The sequence below is a fragment of the Aplidium turbinatum genome, chromosome 8, assembly GCF_918807975.1.
Source record: "Aplidium turbinatum chromosome 8, kaAplTurb1.1, whole genome shotgun sequence".
Taxonomy (NCBI): Eukaryota; Metazoa; Chordata; class Ascidiacea; order Aplousobranchia; family Polyclinidae; genus Aplidium; species Aplidium turbinatum.
In genome coordinates, this window is record NC_137479.1 from 29118331 (window position 1) to 29130762 (window position 12432).

Genomic DNA, 12432 nt, shown 5'->3' on the forward strand with positions numbered 1-12432 from the left:
TGAACAGGTAAAAGTTTGAAAAGTCTTGATACTTTGCACTGCAATAAGTTTGTACTGTTAGCCTTTGTTTTGATTTTGCTTCATTCCTCGGCCCTCGCTTTATTCCCAATTCACTTCATTCCCAATTGATATTCTAGATTTGATAGGGTCCACGTCTTTTAGGCGCAGACAGTTAGGCGCCGGTCAGATAGGCGCGCACACTGTGGCGCCTGGATATTTAGGTGCGGAGCACTGCGGCGCCTGTTCATTTAGGTGCTATTCCTAGTAAAGTCTGCAGATTGTATCAGCTTGGCAGGTAGGGCAATGCTTTTCACACAAAATGTTATATTGAACAGAAAAATATGTTGTTTTATTAATGCGCGTGTGGAGATGAGGTGCGAGACAATGCTCTACTACTCTTGATATTAGCACATCTCCACAGGACATTTGCTTTGCATCCTGAACACAGGTTGCAGCAGGGGATTGCAGCCAGATGGAGCCTTACTTAATCTGTTATCTTTCGCAATTACTTCTACTCGGGATGGATTGGTCGTGTGGCAAGTTTGTATGAGACAACGCTCTACTACATGAATACATTTCTATTTGCAATATGAACCCTGGCTACACGTTGCAAGCATAATGGTGCGACTTTGCTCGTTATTAAACCTAGTCTGGGTTTTGACGGAAAACTAAGTTACTCTTCACTCTAGCCTACTACCCGCTTGAATATATGCTACGGTATATTTTTTACTGATGTTTAGTGTAGTTATTATTTGACTCACTACAAGTGATCTCAGTCATGTTCAGAAACTTGAATAATTTATTGATAAACCTGGACTAACAACAAATAAATGCCGAACATGCGCATTACAATACAATATGTTTTTCTGTTTAATATAACATTTTGTGTGAAAAGCATTGCCGCTTTAAGCAGCTTCACTAACGAAAGCCATGACATATTTTTCTGTTTAATATAACATTTTGTGTGAAAAGCATTGCCCTACCTGCCAAGCTGATACAATCTGCAGACTTTACTAGGGATAGCACCTAAATGAACGGGCGCCACAGTGCTCCGCACCTAACTATCTAGACGCAACAATGTGCGCACCTATTTGACCGGCGCCTAATTGTCTGCGCCTAAAAGACTTGCTCCCATTTGATATACCCTAACTACTTTAGAATACATTCCAATTCTCAATTATTTGAAAATGCCCATCTCTACATAATGCATAAGATGTTGCAAAGCAGGGTGCTTAACTGCTCATTCATCTTTCAATCATATGCAACAAACAAACTAATGACAATAATAACAGTATTGCAGTCAAAAGTGGCTGGTTTTTTTTTTGATCATTTATCGATCATTGACCTATTTTTTAGCAAAATGTCCAAAAAAAAAATATACTCAATTCGGTCAAAATGTCCAAAAAAAAACAAAGTTTCTCACCAAATCTTAATGTTGTAGCTAGTCAGGAAGTGCAAAGTTTGGTTTGTATCAGCTACTTGAAAGGAAATATTTTCATCAGAAAAAAAACACCAAAATAAAAAAAAAAATGACCGAATTTTTTCAAGTCATTTTGAATAAATGACCAAAAATTCTCAGCAAAAAAAAAAACCCAGAAGAGTGGTATCAATAGTGATATTATTAGTCATTTTGTTTGAAAGAAGCGTGGTCTTTATCCTAAAACATCAGGGTCGACTAGTTGTCTGCAGTGACAAAAGATACCTATGCATGCAAAAATGAACAGCTATACAATATCACTGTAAGCAGGCAAAAACATGAGACACAAAGCAATATCAAGAAAAATGTTATCAAACTAAAGCACCATTATACCCAGGTAGAGCTGGTGTAGAAGTCTCCGCCCTGGTCATAAATGCTATGACGTGAATATTTGTCAAAGATTGGAATTGACCAAGACAAATAGGTTTTGTTTTGTTTGTTTGTTTGTCATATATTTATCCTGCATTGCGGGAAAGCGGACTTGAGCGCTATGCATCGGTGTACGCCTTCCGACGTACACCTGACCCACGCTGCAGCCGACGGCAATGTCTGTTTCCGATTGTCTACTCTACTTATGACTTAAATTTGGTACTACCCATTACTCGAAATCGATCACTGGGTAGAGGCAATTATCGTAAAGTTTCTTGCCCAGAGAAACAACAGCAAGTGCGGGTGGCTGGAGTCGAACATGCAGGCTCTCGACTGCGAGCCCAACGCGCTAACCACTCGGCCACTTGAAGCATATAGACAGTAAAGCAGTAGTTTCACCCTATATTTTTGGTCGATTCAAATGTGAGATGTTGTGGTATTTTTGACCAAGCTAGAGACTTGTATTATACCAGCTCCAAGAAAACGTTATCAGGCCTCGAAATTCACGGCGGACACGGCGGTCATGTCCGCCGTCACAGCATGTGATGTCCGCGGGAAGTACCATCTAGATCGGTCATATTTGTCCGCCGAGAAATAATATAGGAACTAGCGATACAAATCGTCATTGCATAGCTCAATTTTATGTTCAATTTTATTACTAGCACGAACGTCGAACAATTGTTGCGACTTGCGAGAATATAATTTCTCGCGCATTCTAGCGCGCATCTAGAAAATTAAAATACTGTACGATATCCTCAGCTTCCATTCAAGCAGGAAAACTTTCGATTTTTACGTTGCTTCAACGATTGATGACATCGAATCAGCGTAACAAAGGTTAATACTTCGCTAAGAATCGATAGGAGTACGGTACGATTTTTCTACAGCAATCACGCGCAACTTAGTTCAAGTCTTCCGTCACAATGTCTGGCTTTGATCGAGTAATATTGATAAGCCAAGGTTGGTTACAAAATTAGATTATACGAGTAGGCTATTACAGCAAGATGCAGCAAAATTTTTGGTATTACGTACAGTAAGAAAAAAAAAGGTCCAGGGAAAATTCACTTTCGCTCACATGACACGCAAAAATAAACTTAAAGAAAAAAATCCTAGTGAAACTTTGCACAGCAGAAAATAGTAGCGTTAGTGTAGAAGTTTTCCGACTCGTGTCCAGAGTATTGTGACGCAAGAAGCTACACAACCTCGTTCGGAGAAGTTAATCAGATATGCGGCGTATTAAGCAGCTACGCGGCGCTTTGACTCTTGTTACGGCCAATCTCTGTACAAATCAAACGTCATATAAAACCGTTCAAGTCTACTGAATATTACGTCATGGAAGTTGCTAGAAAATGTGCCAAAATTGCACCAGCGTTCATAAGAATTGTGTCAAACCTGTCAGACCTGTTTGGGCCTGTTTAAACAGGAAATATTACATCAGCTTTAAACACCTGTTGGAATGACTTCATAATTGTCTTTCATTATTGCGTCACAGTACTGCATACGTGAATTTGAGATATTGCTATCTATTTTGGTCATTCGTAAAATGATTGTTTGAAAGTTGGCCGCACATTTAACTGTTGGCTTAGTGCTTGCTAGCTGGACAAAGGTTCCGTCTTTTATCCAAGTAATCTGTTGTGTAGTGACAGTTTAAGTGGTGTAGGCGTTGCACCCCCTCGTTTTCGGTAGCCGTGGGCTAATTTTACAGAAATACACTGTTTGAAAAGAAGTTCAAGTGTGTGTTTCTTCGGTCATTATATACAGACGAACGGATTCGGGAACTTTATGTTAAAATTTTCCCAAGAAGAGATTATGGTTTACCGCTGTGACCAACTCTTCAAACGCACGTCGTTGGTCTTTTCAAATGGCGAAGAATTATCAAGATAAACTGATTAAGCATGACGATCGACGCTAAAACTCGTGTGTCCGCCGTGAGACTTAATTTGTCCGCCGAGATAGCTGCTCAGACCGGACACGTTTGTCCGCCGTCAACAAAAACGAATTTCGAGGCCTGCGTTATTGACCAATTGTTATCACTTGTACTCAATTATTTCTCACTTACATTCTCTTTAATTTCTTTCTCAATTTATATGATCACATTGAGCTAGTATATACGTACCCTACAGCCTAACGGTACCCGGTCATTTGGTCGACAGGACGTTTGGTCGACAGACATTTGGTCGACAGGACGTTTGGTCGACAGGACGTTAGGTCGACAGAACGATTTATTTTAGGGTTAGGGTTAGTTAACTAACCATAACCCTAATCTAACCCTGACTCTAACCCTAACCCAAAAATGAATCGTTCTGTCGACCTAACGTCCTGTCGACCAAACGTCCTGTCGACCAAACGTCCTGTCGACCAAATGTCTGTCGACCAAACGACCGTGCACCCAGCCTAACAAATCCCACAGAGAGTCAGTCAGCCATTTCTTTTACAGGTATGACAGAACAATATAACTTTTTTTTTTAATTGTGACAATTTTTTTAATACTGTAGGCAACTAAAAATAGTTTTGCTTAATTACTATTTATTGGCTTGAACGGGTTTGTACCAACCTAACCTAATTCGTACCATGAACAGTTCGTACCGTCAGTTCGTACCTTGAAAAGATCGAAAGAAAAAATTAAAAAAAGGCGAAGTCGCTGATCGCAGCTTCCGCAAACATTTTAAAATTAAAGCCGGAGTCGCTGATCGCAGTTTCCGCAAACAAACTGAACTGAAAAGTTAGTGAAAGCGGAAACTGCGGTTAGCGGAAACTGCGGAAAAATGTTTGCAGAAACTGCGATCAGCGACTTCCGCTTTTTTGAACTTTTTTTCTCGATCTTTTCAAGGTACGAACTGACGGTACGAACTGTTCATGGTACGAATTAGGTTGCATCCGGCTTGAACTCTTATTGGTTGCATTAAAGTTTAAACACCCTTGTTACAAGAGTTTGTTGATTTTAAAAGTTGGCTGTGGCTATATTTACACTATATAGTGTAATAATAGCATCAATAGTGTTGCCAGATAAAGAATTCTGCCCTAACTTGAGAAAAGTTTAAAGCTGTTGAAAACAAAACCTTGTATTTTGGAAATTTTTTTTAGTCCTGGGCAAAGATCAAAACCCTAATCTTATTCCTAACTCTAACCCTTACCGTACCTTAACCCTTTCTTACTTTAATCCTAACTCTGGCAACACCTGATTGTAACCATGGCATTAAGTGTGGAAAAATAGCCACTTCCTTAAAAGTTTTCTTTTTTGTCTATTATTTTTAAACAACACATAAAATGATGATATTCGCCCTTCGTTTCCGAAGTTCGCCCTTTCGTCCACTGAGCGTACCTGCATCATAACTATTTCATAACAATTATTGGTGCTCTTCCACAAGACGCCCTGTTGGTCAACCAGACAAAATGATGACGTCACACATTGGAATGGACTATTATGAAGGAGGAAGTGCGGGGTGGAAATGGAACGAAATACACCAGAAGGAAATTGTCTCCCATTCATTCATTTCTTGTTCAATTTCAACAAATTTGCTATCGTTGAAAAGCACAAGCAGGGATCTAACCAACTAAGTTATAACCAAGTCCCAAAATACTACTAGCTCCATCTGGTGGCCACCTAAACTTGACCAAATTCAAACCATTATCAAAAGTTTATTTGGAAGGATAGGAACATTAAACGACAGCCATTTAAAAGAACATGTTACTGTTTATTGAAGTGCTAACTTTCATTTTTGTATCTTATTCAATATGCGCGCAATCGTTGTTCGAAGACAGCCCCCCAACGAAGCTTTTGCCCAATGCATTTCAATAGCGAATCGATCCTCTTCCAGTTCACGCCCTGCATGTTCACGATAATTAATTGTCTCCCATTTATTCATTTTTTGCTCAATTTCAACAGATTTGCTATCGTTAAAAAGCACAATCATAGATCTAACCAACTAAATTAATACCAAGTCCCAAAATACTACTAGCTCCATCTGGTGGCCACCTAAACTTGACCAAATTCAAACCATCACCAAAACTTCATTTTAAATGATAAACAATCTAAATCAAATCCAATTAAAAGAACATGTTACTGTTTATTAAAGTGGTAACTTTCATTGTTATATCTTATTTAATATGCGCGCAATCGTTGTTCGAAGACAGCCCCCCAACGAAGCTTTTGCCCAATGCATTTCAATGGCGAATCGATCGTCTTCCAGTTCACGCCCTGCATGTTCACGATAATTAATTGTCTCCCATTTATTCATTTCTTGCTCAATTTCAACAGATTTGCTATCGTTGAAAAGCACAAGCATAGATCTAACCAACTAAATTAATACCAAGTCCCAAAATACTACTAGCTCCATCTGGTGGCCACCTAAACTTGACCAAATTCAAACCATCACCAAAACTTCATTTTAAATGATAAACAATCTAAATTAAATCCAATTAAAAGAACATGTTACTGTTGATTGAAGTGCTAACTTTCATTGTTATATCTTATTTAATATGCGCGCAATCGTTGTTCGAAGACAGCCCCCCAACGAAGATTTTGCCCAATGCATTTCAATCGCGAATCGATCCTCTTCCAGTTCACGCCCTGCGTGTTCACGATAATTAATTGTCTCCCACTTATTCATTTCTTGCTCAATTTCAACAGATTTGCTATCGTTGAAAAGCACAAGAATAGATCTAACCAACTAAATTAATACTAAGTCCCAAAATACTACTAGCTCCATCTGGTGGCCACCTAAACTTGACCAAATTCAAACCATTATCAAAAGTTTATTTGCAATGATAAAAACATTAAACGACAAACAATTAAAAGAACATGTTACTGTTTATTGAAGTGCTAACTTTCATTTTTATACCTTATTTAATATATGAGCAATCGTTGTTCGAAGACAGCCCCCCAACGAAGCTTTTGCCCAATGCATTTCAATGGCGAATCGATCCTCTTCCAGTTCACGCCCTGCGTGATCAATGGTGAATCGATCGTCTTCCAGTTCACGCCCTGCATGTTCACGATAATTAATTGTCTCCCATTTATTCATTTCTAGCTCAATTTCAACAGATTTGCTATCGTTGAAAAGCACAAGCAGGGATCTAACCAACTAAGTTATAACCAAGTCCCAAAATACTACTAGCTCCATCTGGTGGCCACCTAAACTTGACCAAATTCAAACCATTATCAAAAGTTTATTTGGAAGGATAGGAACATTAAACGACAGCCATTTAAAAGAACATGTTACTGTTTATTGAAGTGCTAACTTTCATTTTTGTATCTTATTCAATATGCGCGCAATCGTTGTTCGAAGACAGCCCCCCAACGAAGCTTTTGCCCAATGCATTTCAATAGCGAATCGATCCTCTTCCAGTTCACGCCCTGCATGTTCACGATAATTAATTGTCTCCCATTTATTCATTTTTTGCTCAATTTCAACAGATTTGCTATCGTTAAAAAGCACAATCATAGATCTAACCAACTAAATTAATACCAAGTCCCAAAATACTACTAGCTCCATCTGGTGGCCACCTAAACTTGACCAAATTCAAACCATCACCAAAACTTCATTTTAAATGATAAACAATCTAAATCAAATCCAATTAAAAGAACATGTTACTGTTTATTAAAGTGGTAACTTTCATTGTTATATCTTATTTAATATGCGCGCAATCGTTGTTCGAAGACAGCCCCCCAACGAAGCTTTTGCCCAATGCATTTCAATGGCGAATCGATCGTCTTCCAGTTCACGCCCTGCATGTTCACGATAATTAATTGTCTCCCATTTATTCATTTCTTGCTCAATTTCAACAGATTTGCTATCGTTGAAAAGCACAAGCATAGATCTAACCAACTAAATTAATACCAAGTCCCAAAATACTACTAGCTCCATCTGGTGGCCACCTAAACTTGACCAAATTCAAACCATCACCAAAACTTCATTTTAAATGATAAACAATCTAAATTAAATCCAATTAAAAGAACATGTTACTGTTGATTGAAGTGCTAACTTTCATTGTTATATCTTATTTAATATGCGCGCAATCGTTGTTCGAAGACAGCCCCCCAACGAAGATTTTGCCCAATGCATTTCAATCGCGAATCGATCCTCTTCCAGTTCACGCCCTGCGTGTTCACGATAATTAATTGTCTCCCACTTATTCATTTCTTGCTCAATTTCAACAGATTTGCTATCGTTGAAAAGCACAAGAATAGATCTAACCAACTAAATTAATACTAAGTCCCAAAATACTACTAGCTCCATCTGGTGGCCACCTAAACTTGACCAAATTCAAACCATTATCAAAAGTTTATTTGCAATGATAAAAACATTAAACGACAAACAATTAAAAGAACATGTTACTGTTTATTGAAGTGCTAACTTTCATTTTTATACCTTATTTAATATATGAGCAATCGTTGTTCGAAGACAGCCCCCCAACGAAGCTTTTGCCCAATGCATTTCAATGGCGAATCGATCCTCTTCCAGTTCACGCCCTGCGTGATCAATGGTGAATCGATCGTCTTCCAGTTCACGCCCTGCATGTTCACGATAATTAATTGTCTCCCATTTATTCATTTCTAGCTCAATTTCAACAGATTTACTATCGTTGAAAAGCACAAGCAGGGATCTAACCAACTAAGTTATAACCAAGTCCCAAAATACTACTAGCTCCATCTGGTGGCCACCTAAACTTGACCAAAATCAAACCATTATCAAAAGTTTATTTGCAATGATAAAAACATTAAACGACAACCAATTAAAAGAACATGTTACTGTTTATTGAAGTGCTAACTTTCATTTTTATACCTTAATTAATATATGAGCAATCGTTGTTCGAAGACAGTCCCCCAACGAAGCTTTTGCCCAATGCATTTCAATGGCGAATCGTTCGTCTTCCAGTTCACGCCCTGCGTGATCAATAGCGAATCGATCGTCTTCCAGTTCAAGCCCTGCATGTTCACGATAATTAATTGTCTCCCATTCATTCATTTCTTGCTCAATTTCAACAGATTTGCTATCGTTGAAAAGCACAAGCATAGATCTAACCAACTAAGTTAATACCAAGTCCCAAAATGCTAATAGCTCCATCTAGTGGCCACCTAAACTTGACCACATGCAAACCATCACCAAAACTTCATTTTAAATGATAAACAATCTAAATTAAATCCAATTAAAAGAACATGTTACTGTTTATTGAAGGGCTAACTTTCATTGTTATATCTTATTTAATATGCGCGCAATCGTTGTTCGAAGACAGCCCCCCAACGAAGCTTTTGCCCAATGCATTTCAATGGCGAATCGATCGTCTTCCAGTTCACGCCCTGCATGTTCACGATAATTAATTGTCTCCCATTTATTCATTTTTTGCTCAATTTCAACAGATTTGCTATCGTTGAAAAGCACAAGCATAGATCTAACCAACTAAATTAATACCAAGTCCCAAAATACTACTAGCTCCATCTGGTGGCCACCTAAACTTGACCAAATTCAAACCATCACCAAAACTTCATTTTAAATGATAAACAATCTAAATCAAATCCAATTAAAAGAACATGTTACTGTTTATTAAAGTGGTAACTTTCATTGTTATATCTTATTTAATATGCGCGCAATCGTTGTTCGAAGACAGCCCCCCAACGAAGCTTTTGCCCAATGCATTTCAATGGCGAATCGATCGTCTTCCAGTTCACGCCCTGCATGTTCACGATAATTAATTGTCTCCCATTTATTCATTTCTTGCTCAATTTCAACAGATTTGCTATCGTTGAAAAGCACAAGCATAGATCTAACCAACTAAATTAATACCAAGTCCCAAAATACTACTAGCTCCATCTGGTGGCCACCTAAACTTGACCAAATTCAAACCATCACCAAAACTTCATTTTAAATGATAAACAATCTAAATTAAATCCAATTAAAAGAACATGTTACTGTTGATTGAAGTGCTAACTTTCATTGTTATATCTTATTTAATATGCGCGCAATCGTTGTTCGAAGACAGCCCCCCAACGAAGATTTTGCCCAATGCATTTCAATCGCGAATCGATCCTCTTCCAGTTCACGCCCTGCGTGTTCACGATAATTAATTGTCTCCCACTTATTCATTTCTTGCTCAATTTCAACAGATTTGCTATCGTTGAAAAGCACAAGAATAGATCTAACCAACTAAATTAATACTAAGTCCCAAAATACTACTAGCTCCATCTGGTGGCCACCTAAACTTGACCAAATTCAAACCATTATCAAAAGTTTATTTGCAATGATAGAAACATTAAACGACAGCCAATTAAAAGAACATGTTACTGTTTATTGAAGGGCTAACTTTCATTTTTATACCTTATTTAATATGCGCGCAATCGTTGTTCGTAGACAGCCCCCCAACGAAGCTTTTGCCCAATGCATTTCAATGCTCGTTGTAGGACCAATTCTAGGTTTGCTTTTTTGTGTGGGGAAATTGAGAGAACATCTAATTTTAAAAACACATTTTGATGGTAAAGCAACTTGCAATAGATTGAGTTTCGCTTTTAGCAGCATGATCGTTGTTAAAGATCGAACAAGGTAAACAGCTTGATTAATCTTTCTGTTGATATCAACAGTTTTTCTTTTCATGTCATCGTTCCGGTGCCCCTGTGTGTAAAGCAGCGTTTCTCAACCTGGGGGTCGCAAAGGTCATTTCACGGGGTTCGCAAAGATATTCATAAAAGATTTTCGAAATCGCAAAGAATCCTGGAAAAGTGAAAAATCTTTGCAGCAATCACTTTAGTACACAATAATGTACCGTAGTCGATTGTTGTAGAAAAATTAAATCTTCGTGTTTTTTAATAGTTGCACTGAGGTCTCCACAGGGCCTCTGAAAGAAATTTTCTGTAGGGGTACGAAGAGTCATTCCGGGCCCCCTTTGTCTTTGGCAAAGCGCGTGATTTTGCTTAGGCGTATTACACACCATACAACATTTTACTGCAAAATTGGTCATCTGTGCGCAATAATAGCATCAGGCTGCAATAAAACTATTATTTAGTGTTTTGTGTTGTACATAGCCTATCATGTGATCTGTTCCTCGCCAATTATTCCTCGCCAATTGCGTAAGCTATCCTGCATTGAATTCGTGTGTCAGTTGTTGATGCCGGTGCTGTTGAGAGGTGTCGCTTGTAGCTTACAGCTTTAATGCAAAATTTTCAAATTCATTCATTTATTTCTCTTAGATGTAGCCTATAATTAGTCCTGATGAGGACACTATGATTTGGTGTCGAAAACGTTGGATTTAGTAGTTTTTTCTTGTTTTTTTGTGTGTTTAATAAAAAATGTTAAATCCACTAACGTTACTGAGTGTTATATGTATCTGCGGTACAACAAGTCAAGCTCTCTACCAAGGCTCAAACGTAACATCTTGTCAAAACATCATCAAATTAATCGTCTGACCAATAAGCTTTCTTCATTAACTTTTGTATTCACCACATGCCTAGCAGAGGTGAACGAAGTTACTTTTTTTTGACTCGGTTCCGTTCCTGCTCCGAAAGTATTCACTTCGGCTCTTGCTCCAACTTCTAAATTCATTTTGAAGTGAAATAAGCGTGAAACTACCTTTTTCAAATAATTTTAAAAAAACACAAAAAAGCCCAAAAACACCCGAGCTTTTTAAGAAAAGCCCGAGTTTTTCTCAACCCTGCTTTTGCTTCCCTATGTCCTAACCGAACAGGAGAAAAACCAACTTTTACGATTTAATTTTGGGTGCTTTAAAATGGAACATTTTTGCACGTAAAGCATTAAATCACCACTTTGGGCCCCTAATTTGCGCGCAATGCACTCAATTACTTCTCCGGGCCTTTTTGCTACATTACGGGCCCCCCAGGACTAAATGATAACAACTTTTATGCTTGAATTTAGTCGTTTAGGGTGGTTTTAACCATCATGTTTTCGCGTAAAGTATAAAATCACAATTTTGGGCCTCCCAACAATCACAGGCCTGGGCCCTCAAGGGTACGCCGTACCCTCAGTATCCCCCTCTCATAGGCCCTGGGTCTCCAAGCAAAACATTCAAACACAAACGGTTTTGGAACTACAAACATTCGTGCTTGTACGAAAAGCATAGGCTACTATGTGGCTTCATGCCACACCATCACTATTGATGAACACGAATATTTGCCATTTGTTGATAACGTACAGGTCTGTTCGGAGGATTTGTTGAGGAATCAGCATCAAATCGGTGGACCTGGCCACATCGTCGCTATCGATGAGTCCTTGGTGGCCAGACGAAAACCAGGAAATTCACAAGGGCGCCCAGTGCCACAGCAGTGGATCTTCGGCGGGATTGACACCACAACAAAGTAAGTTATATATTATGTGCATGTTTACCCCCTACAACTAGGCCTACGCCTAGTCAACTACGTTCGAGCAGGTGAGCAATATCACTTGGGCTTGGGATTTGAAGGAATATTTGACAACACTTTTATTTAACCTACCCTCCTTAGGGCACGTTCTTTTGCACCTCAATGCCTGTAGATATCCCTAGTAAAATTGTGCTATTAGAGAATGCTTCATTGTAATGGTACCGCGGCGGGACAGGGCTACACTGGAGGCAGAAATTCTACGCCACATCGCACCAGGAACAGA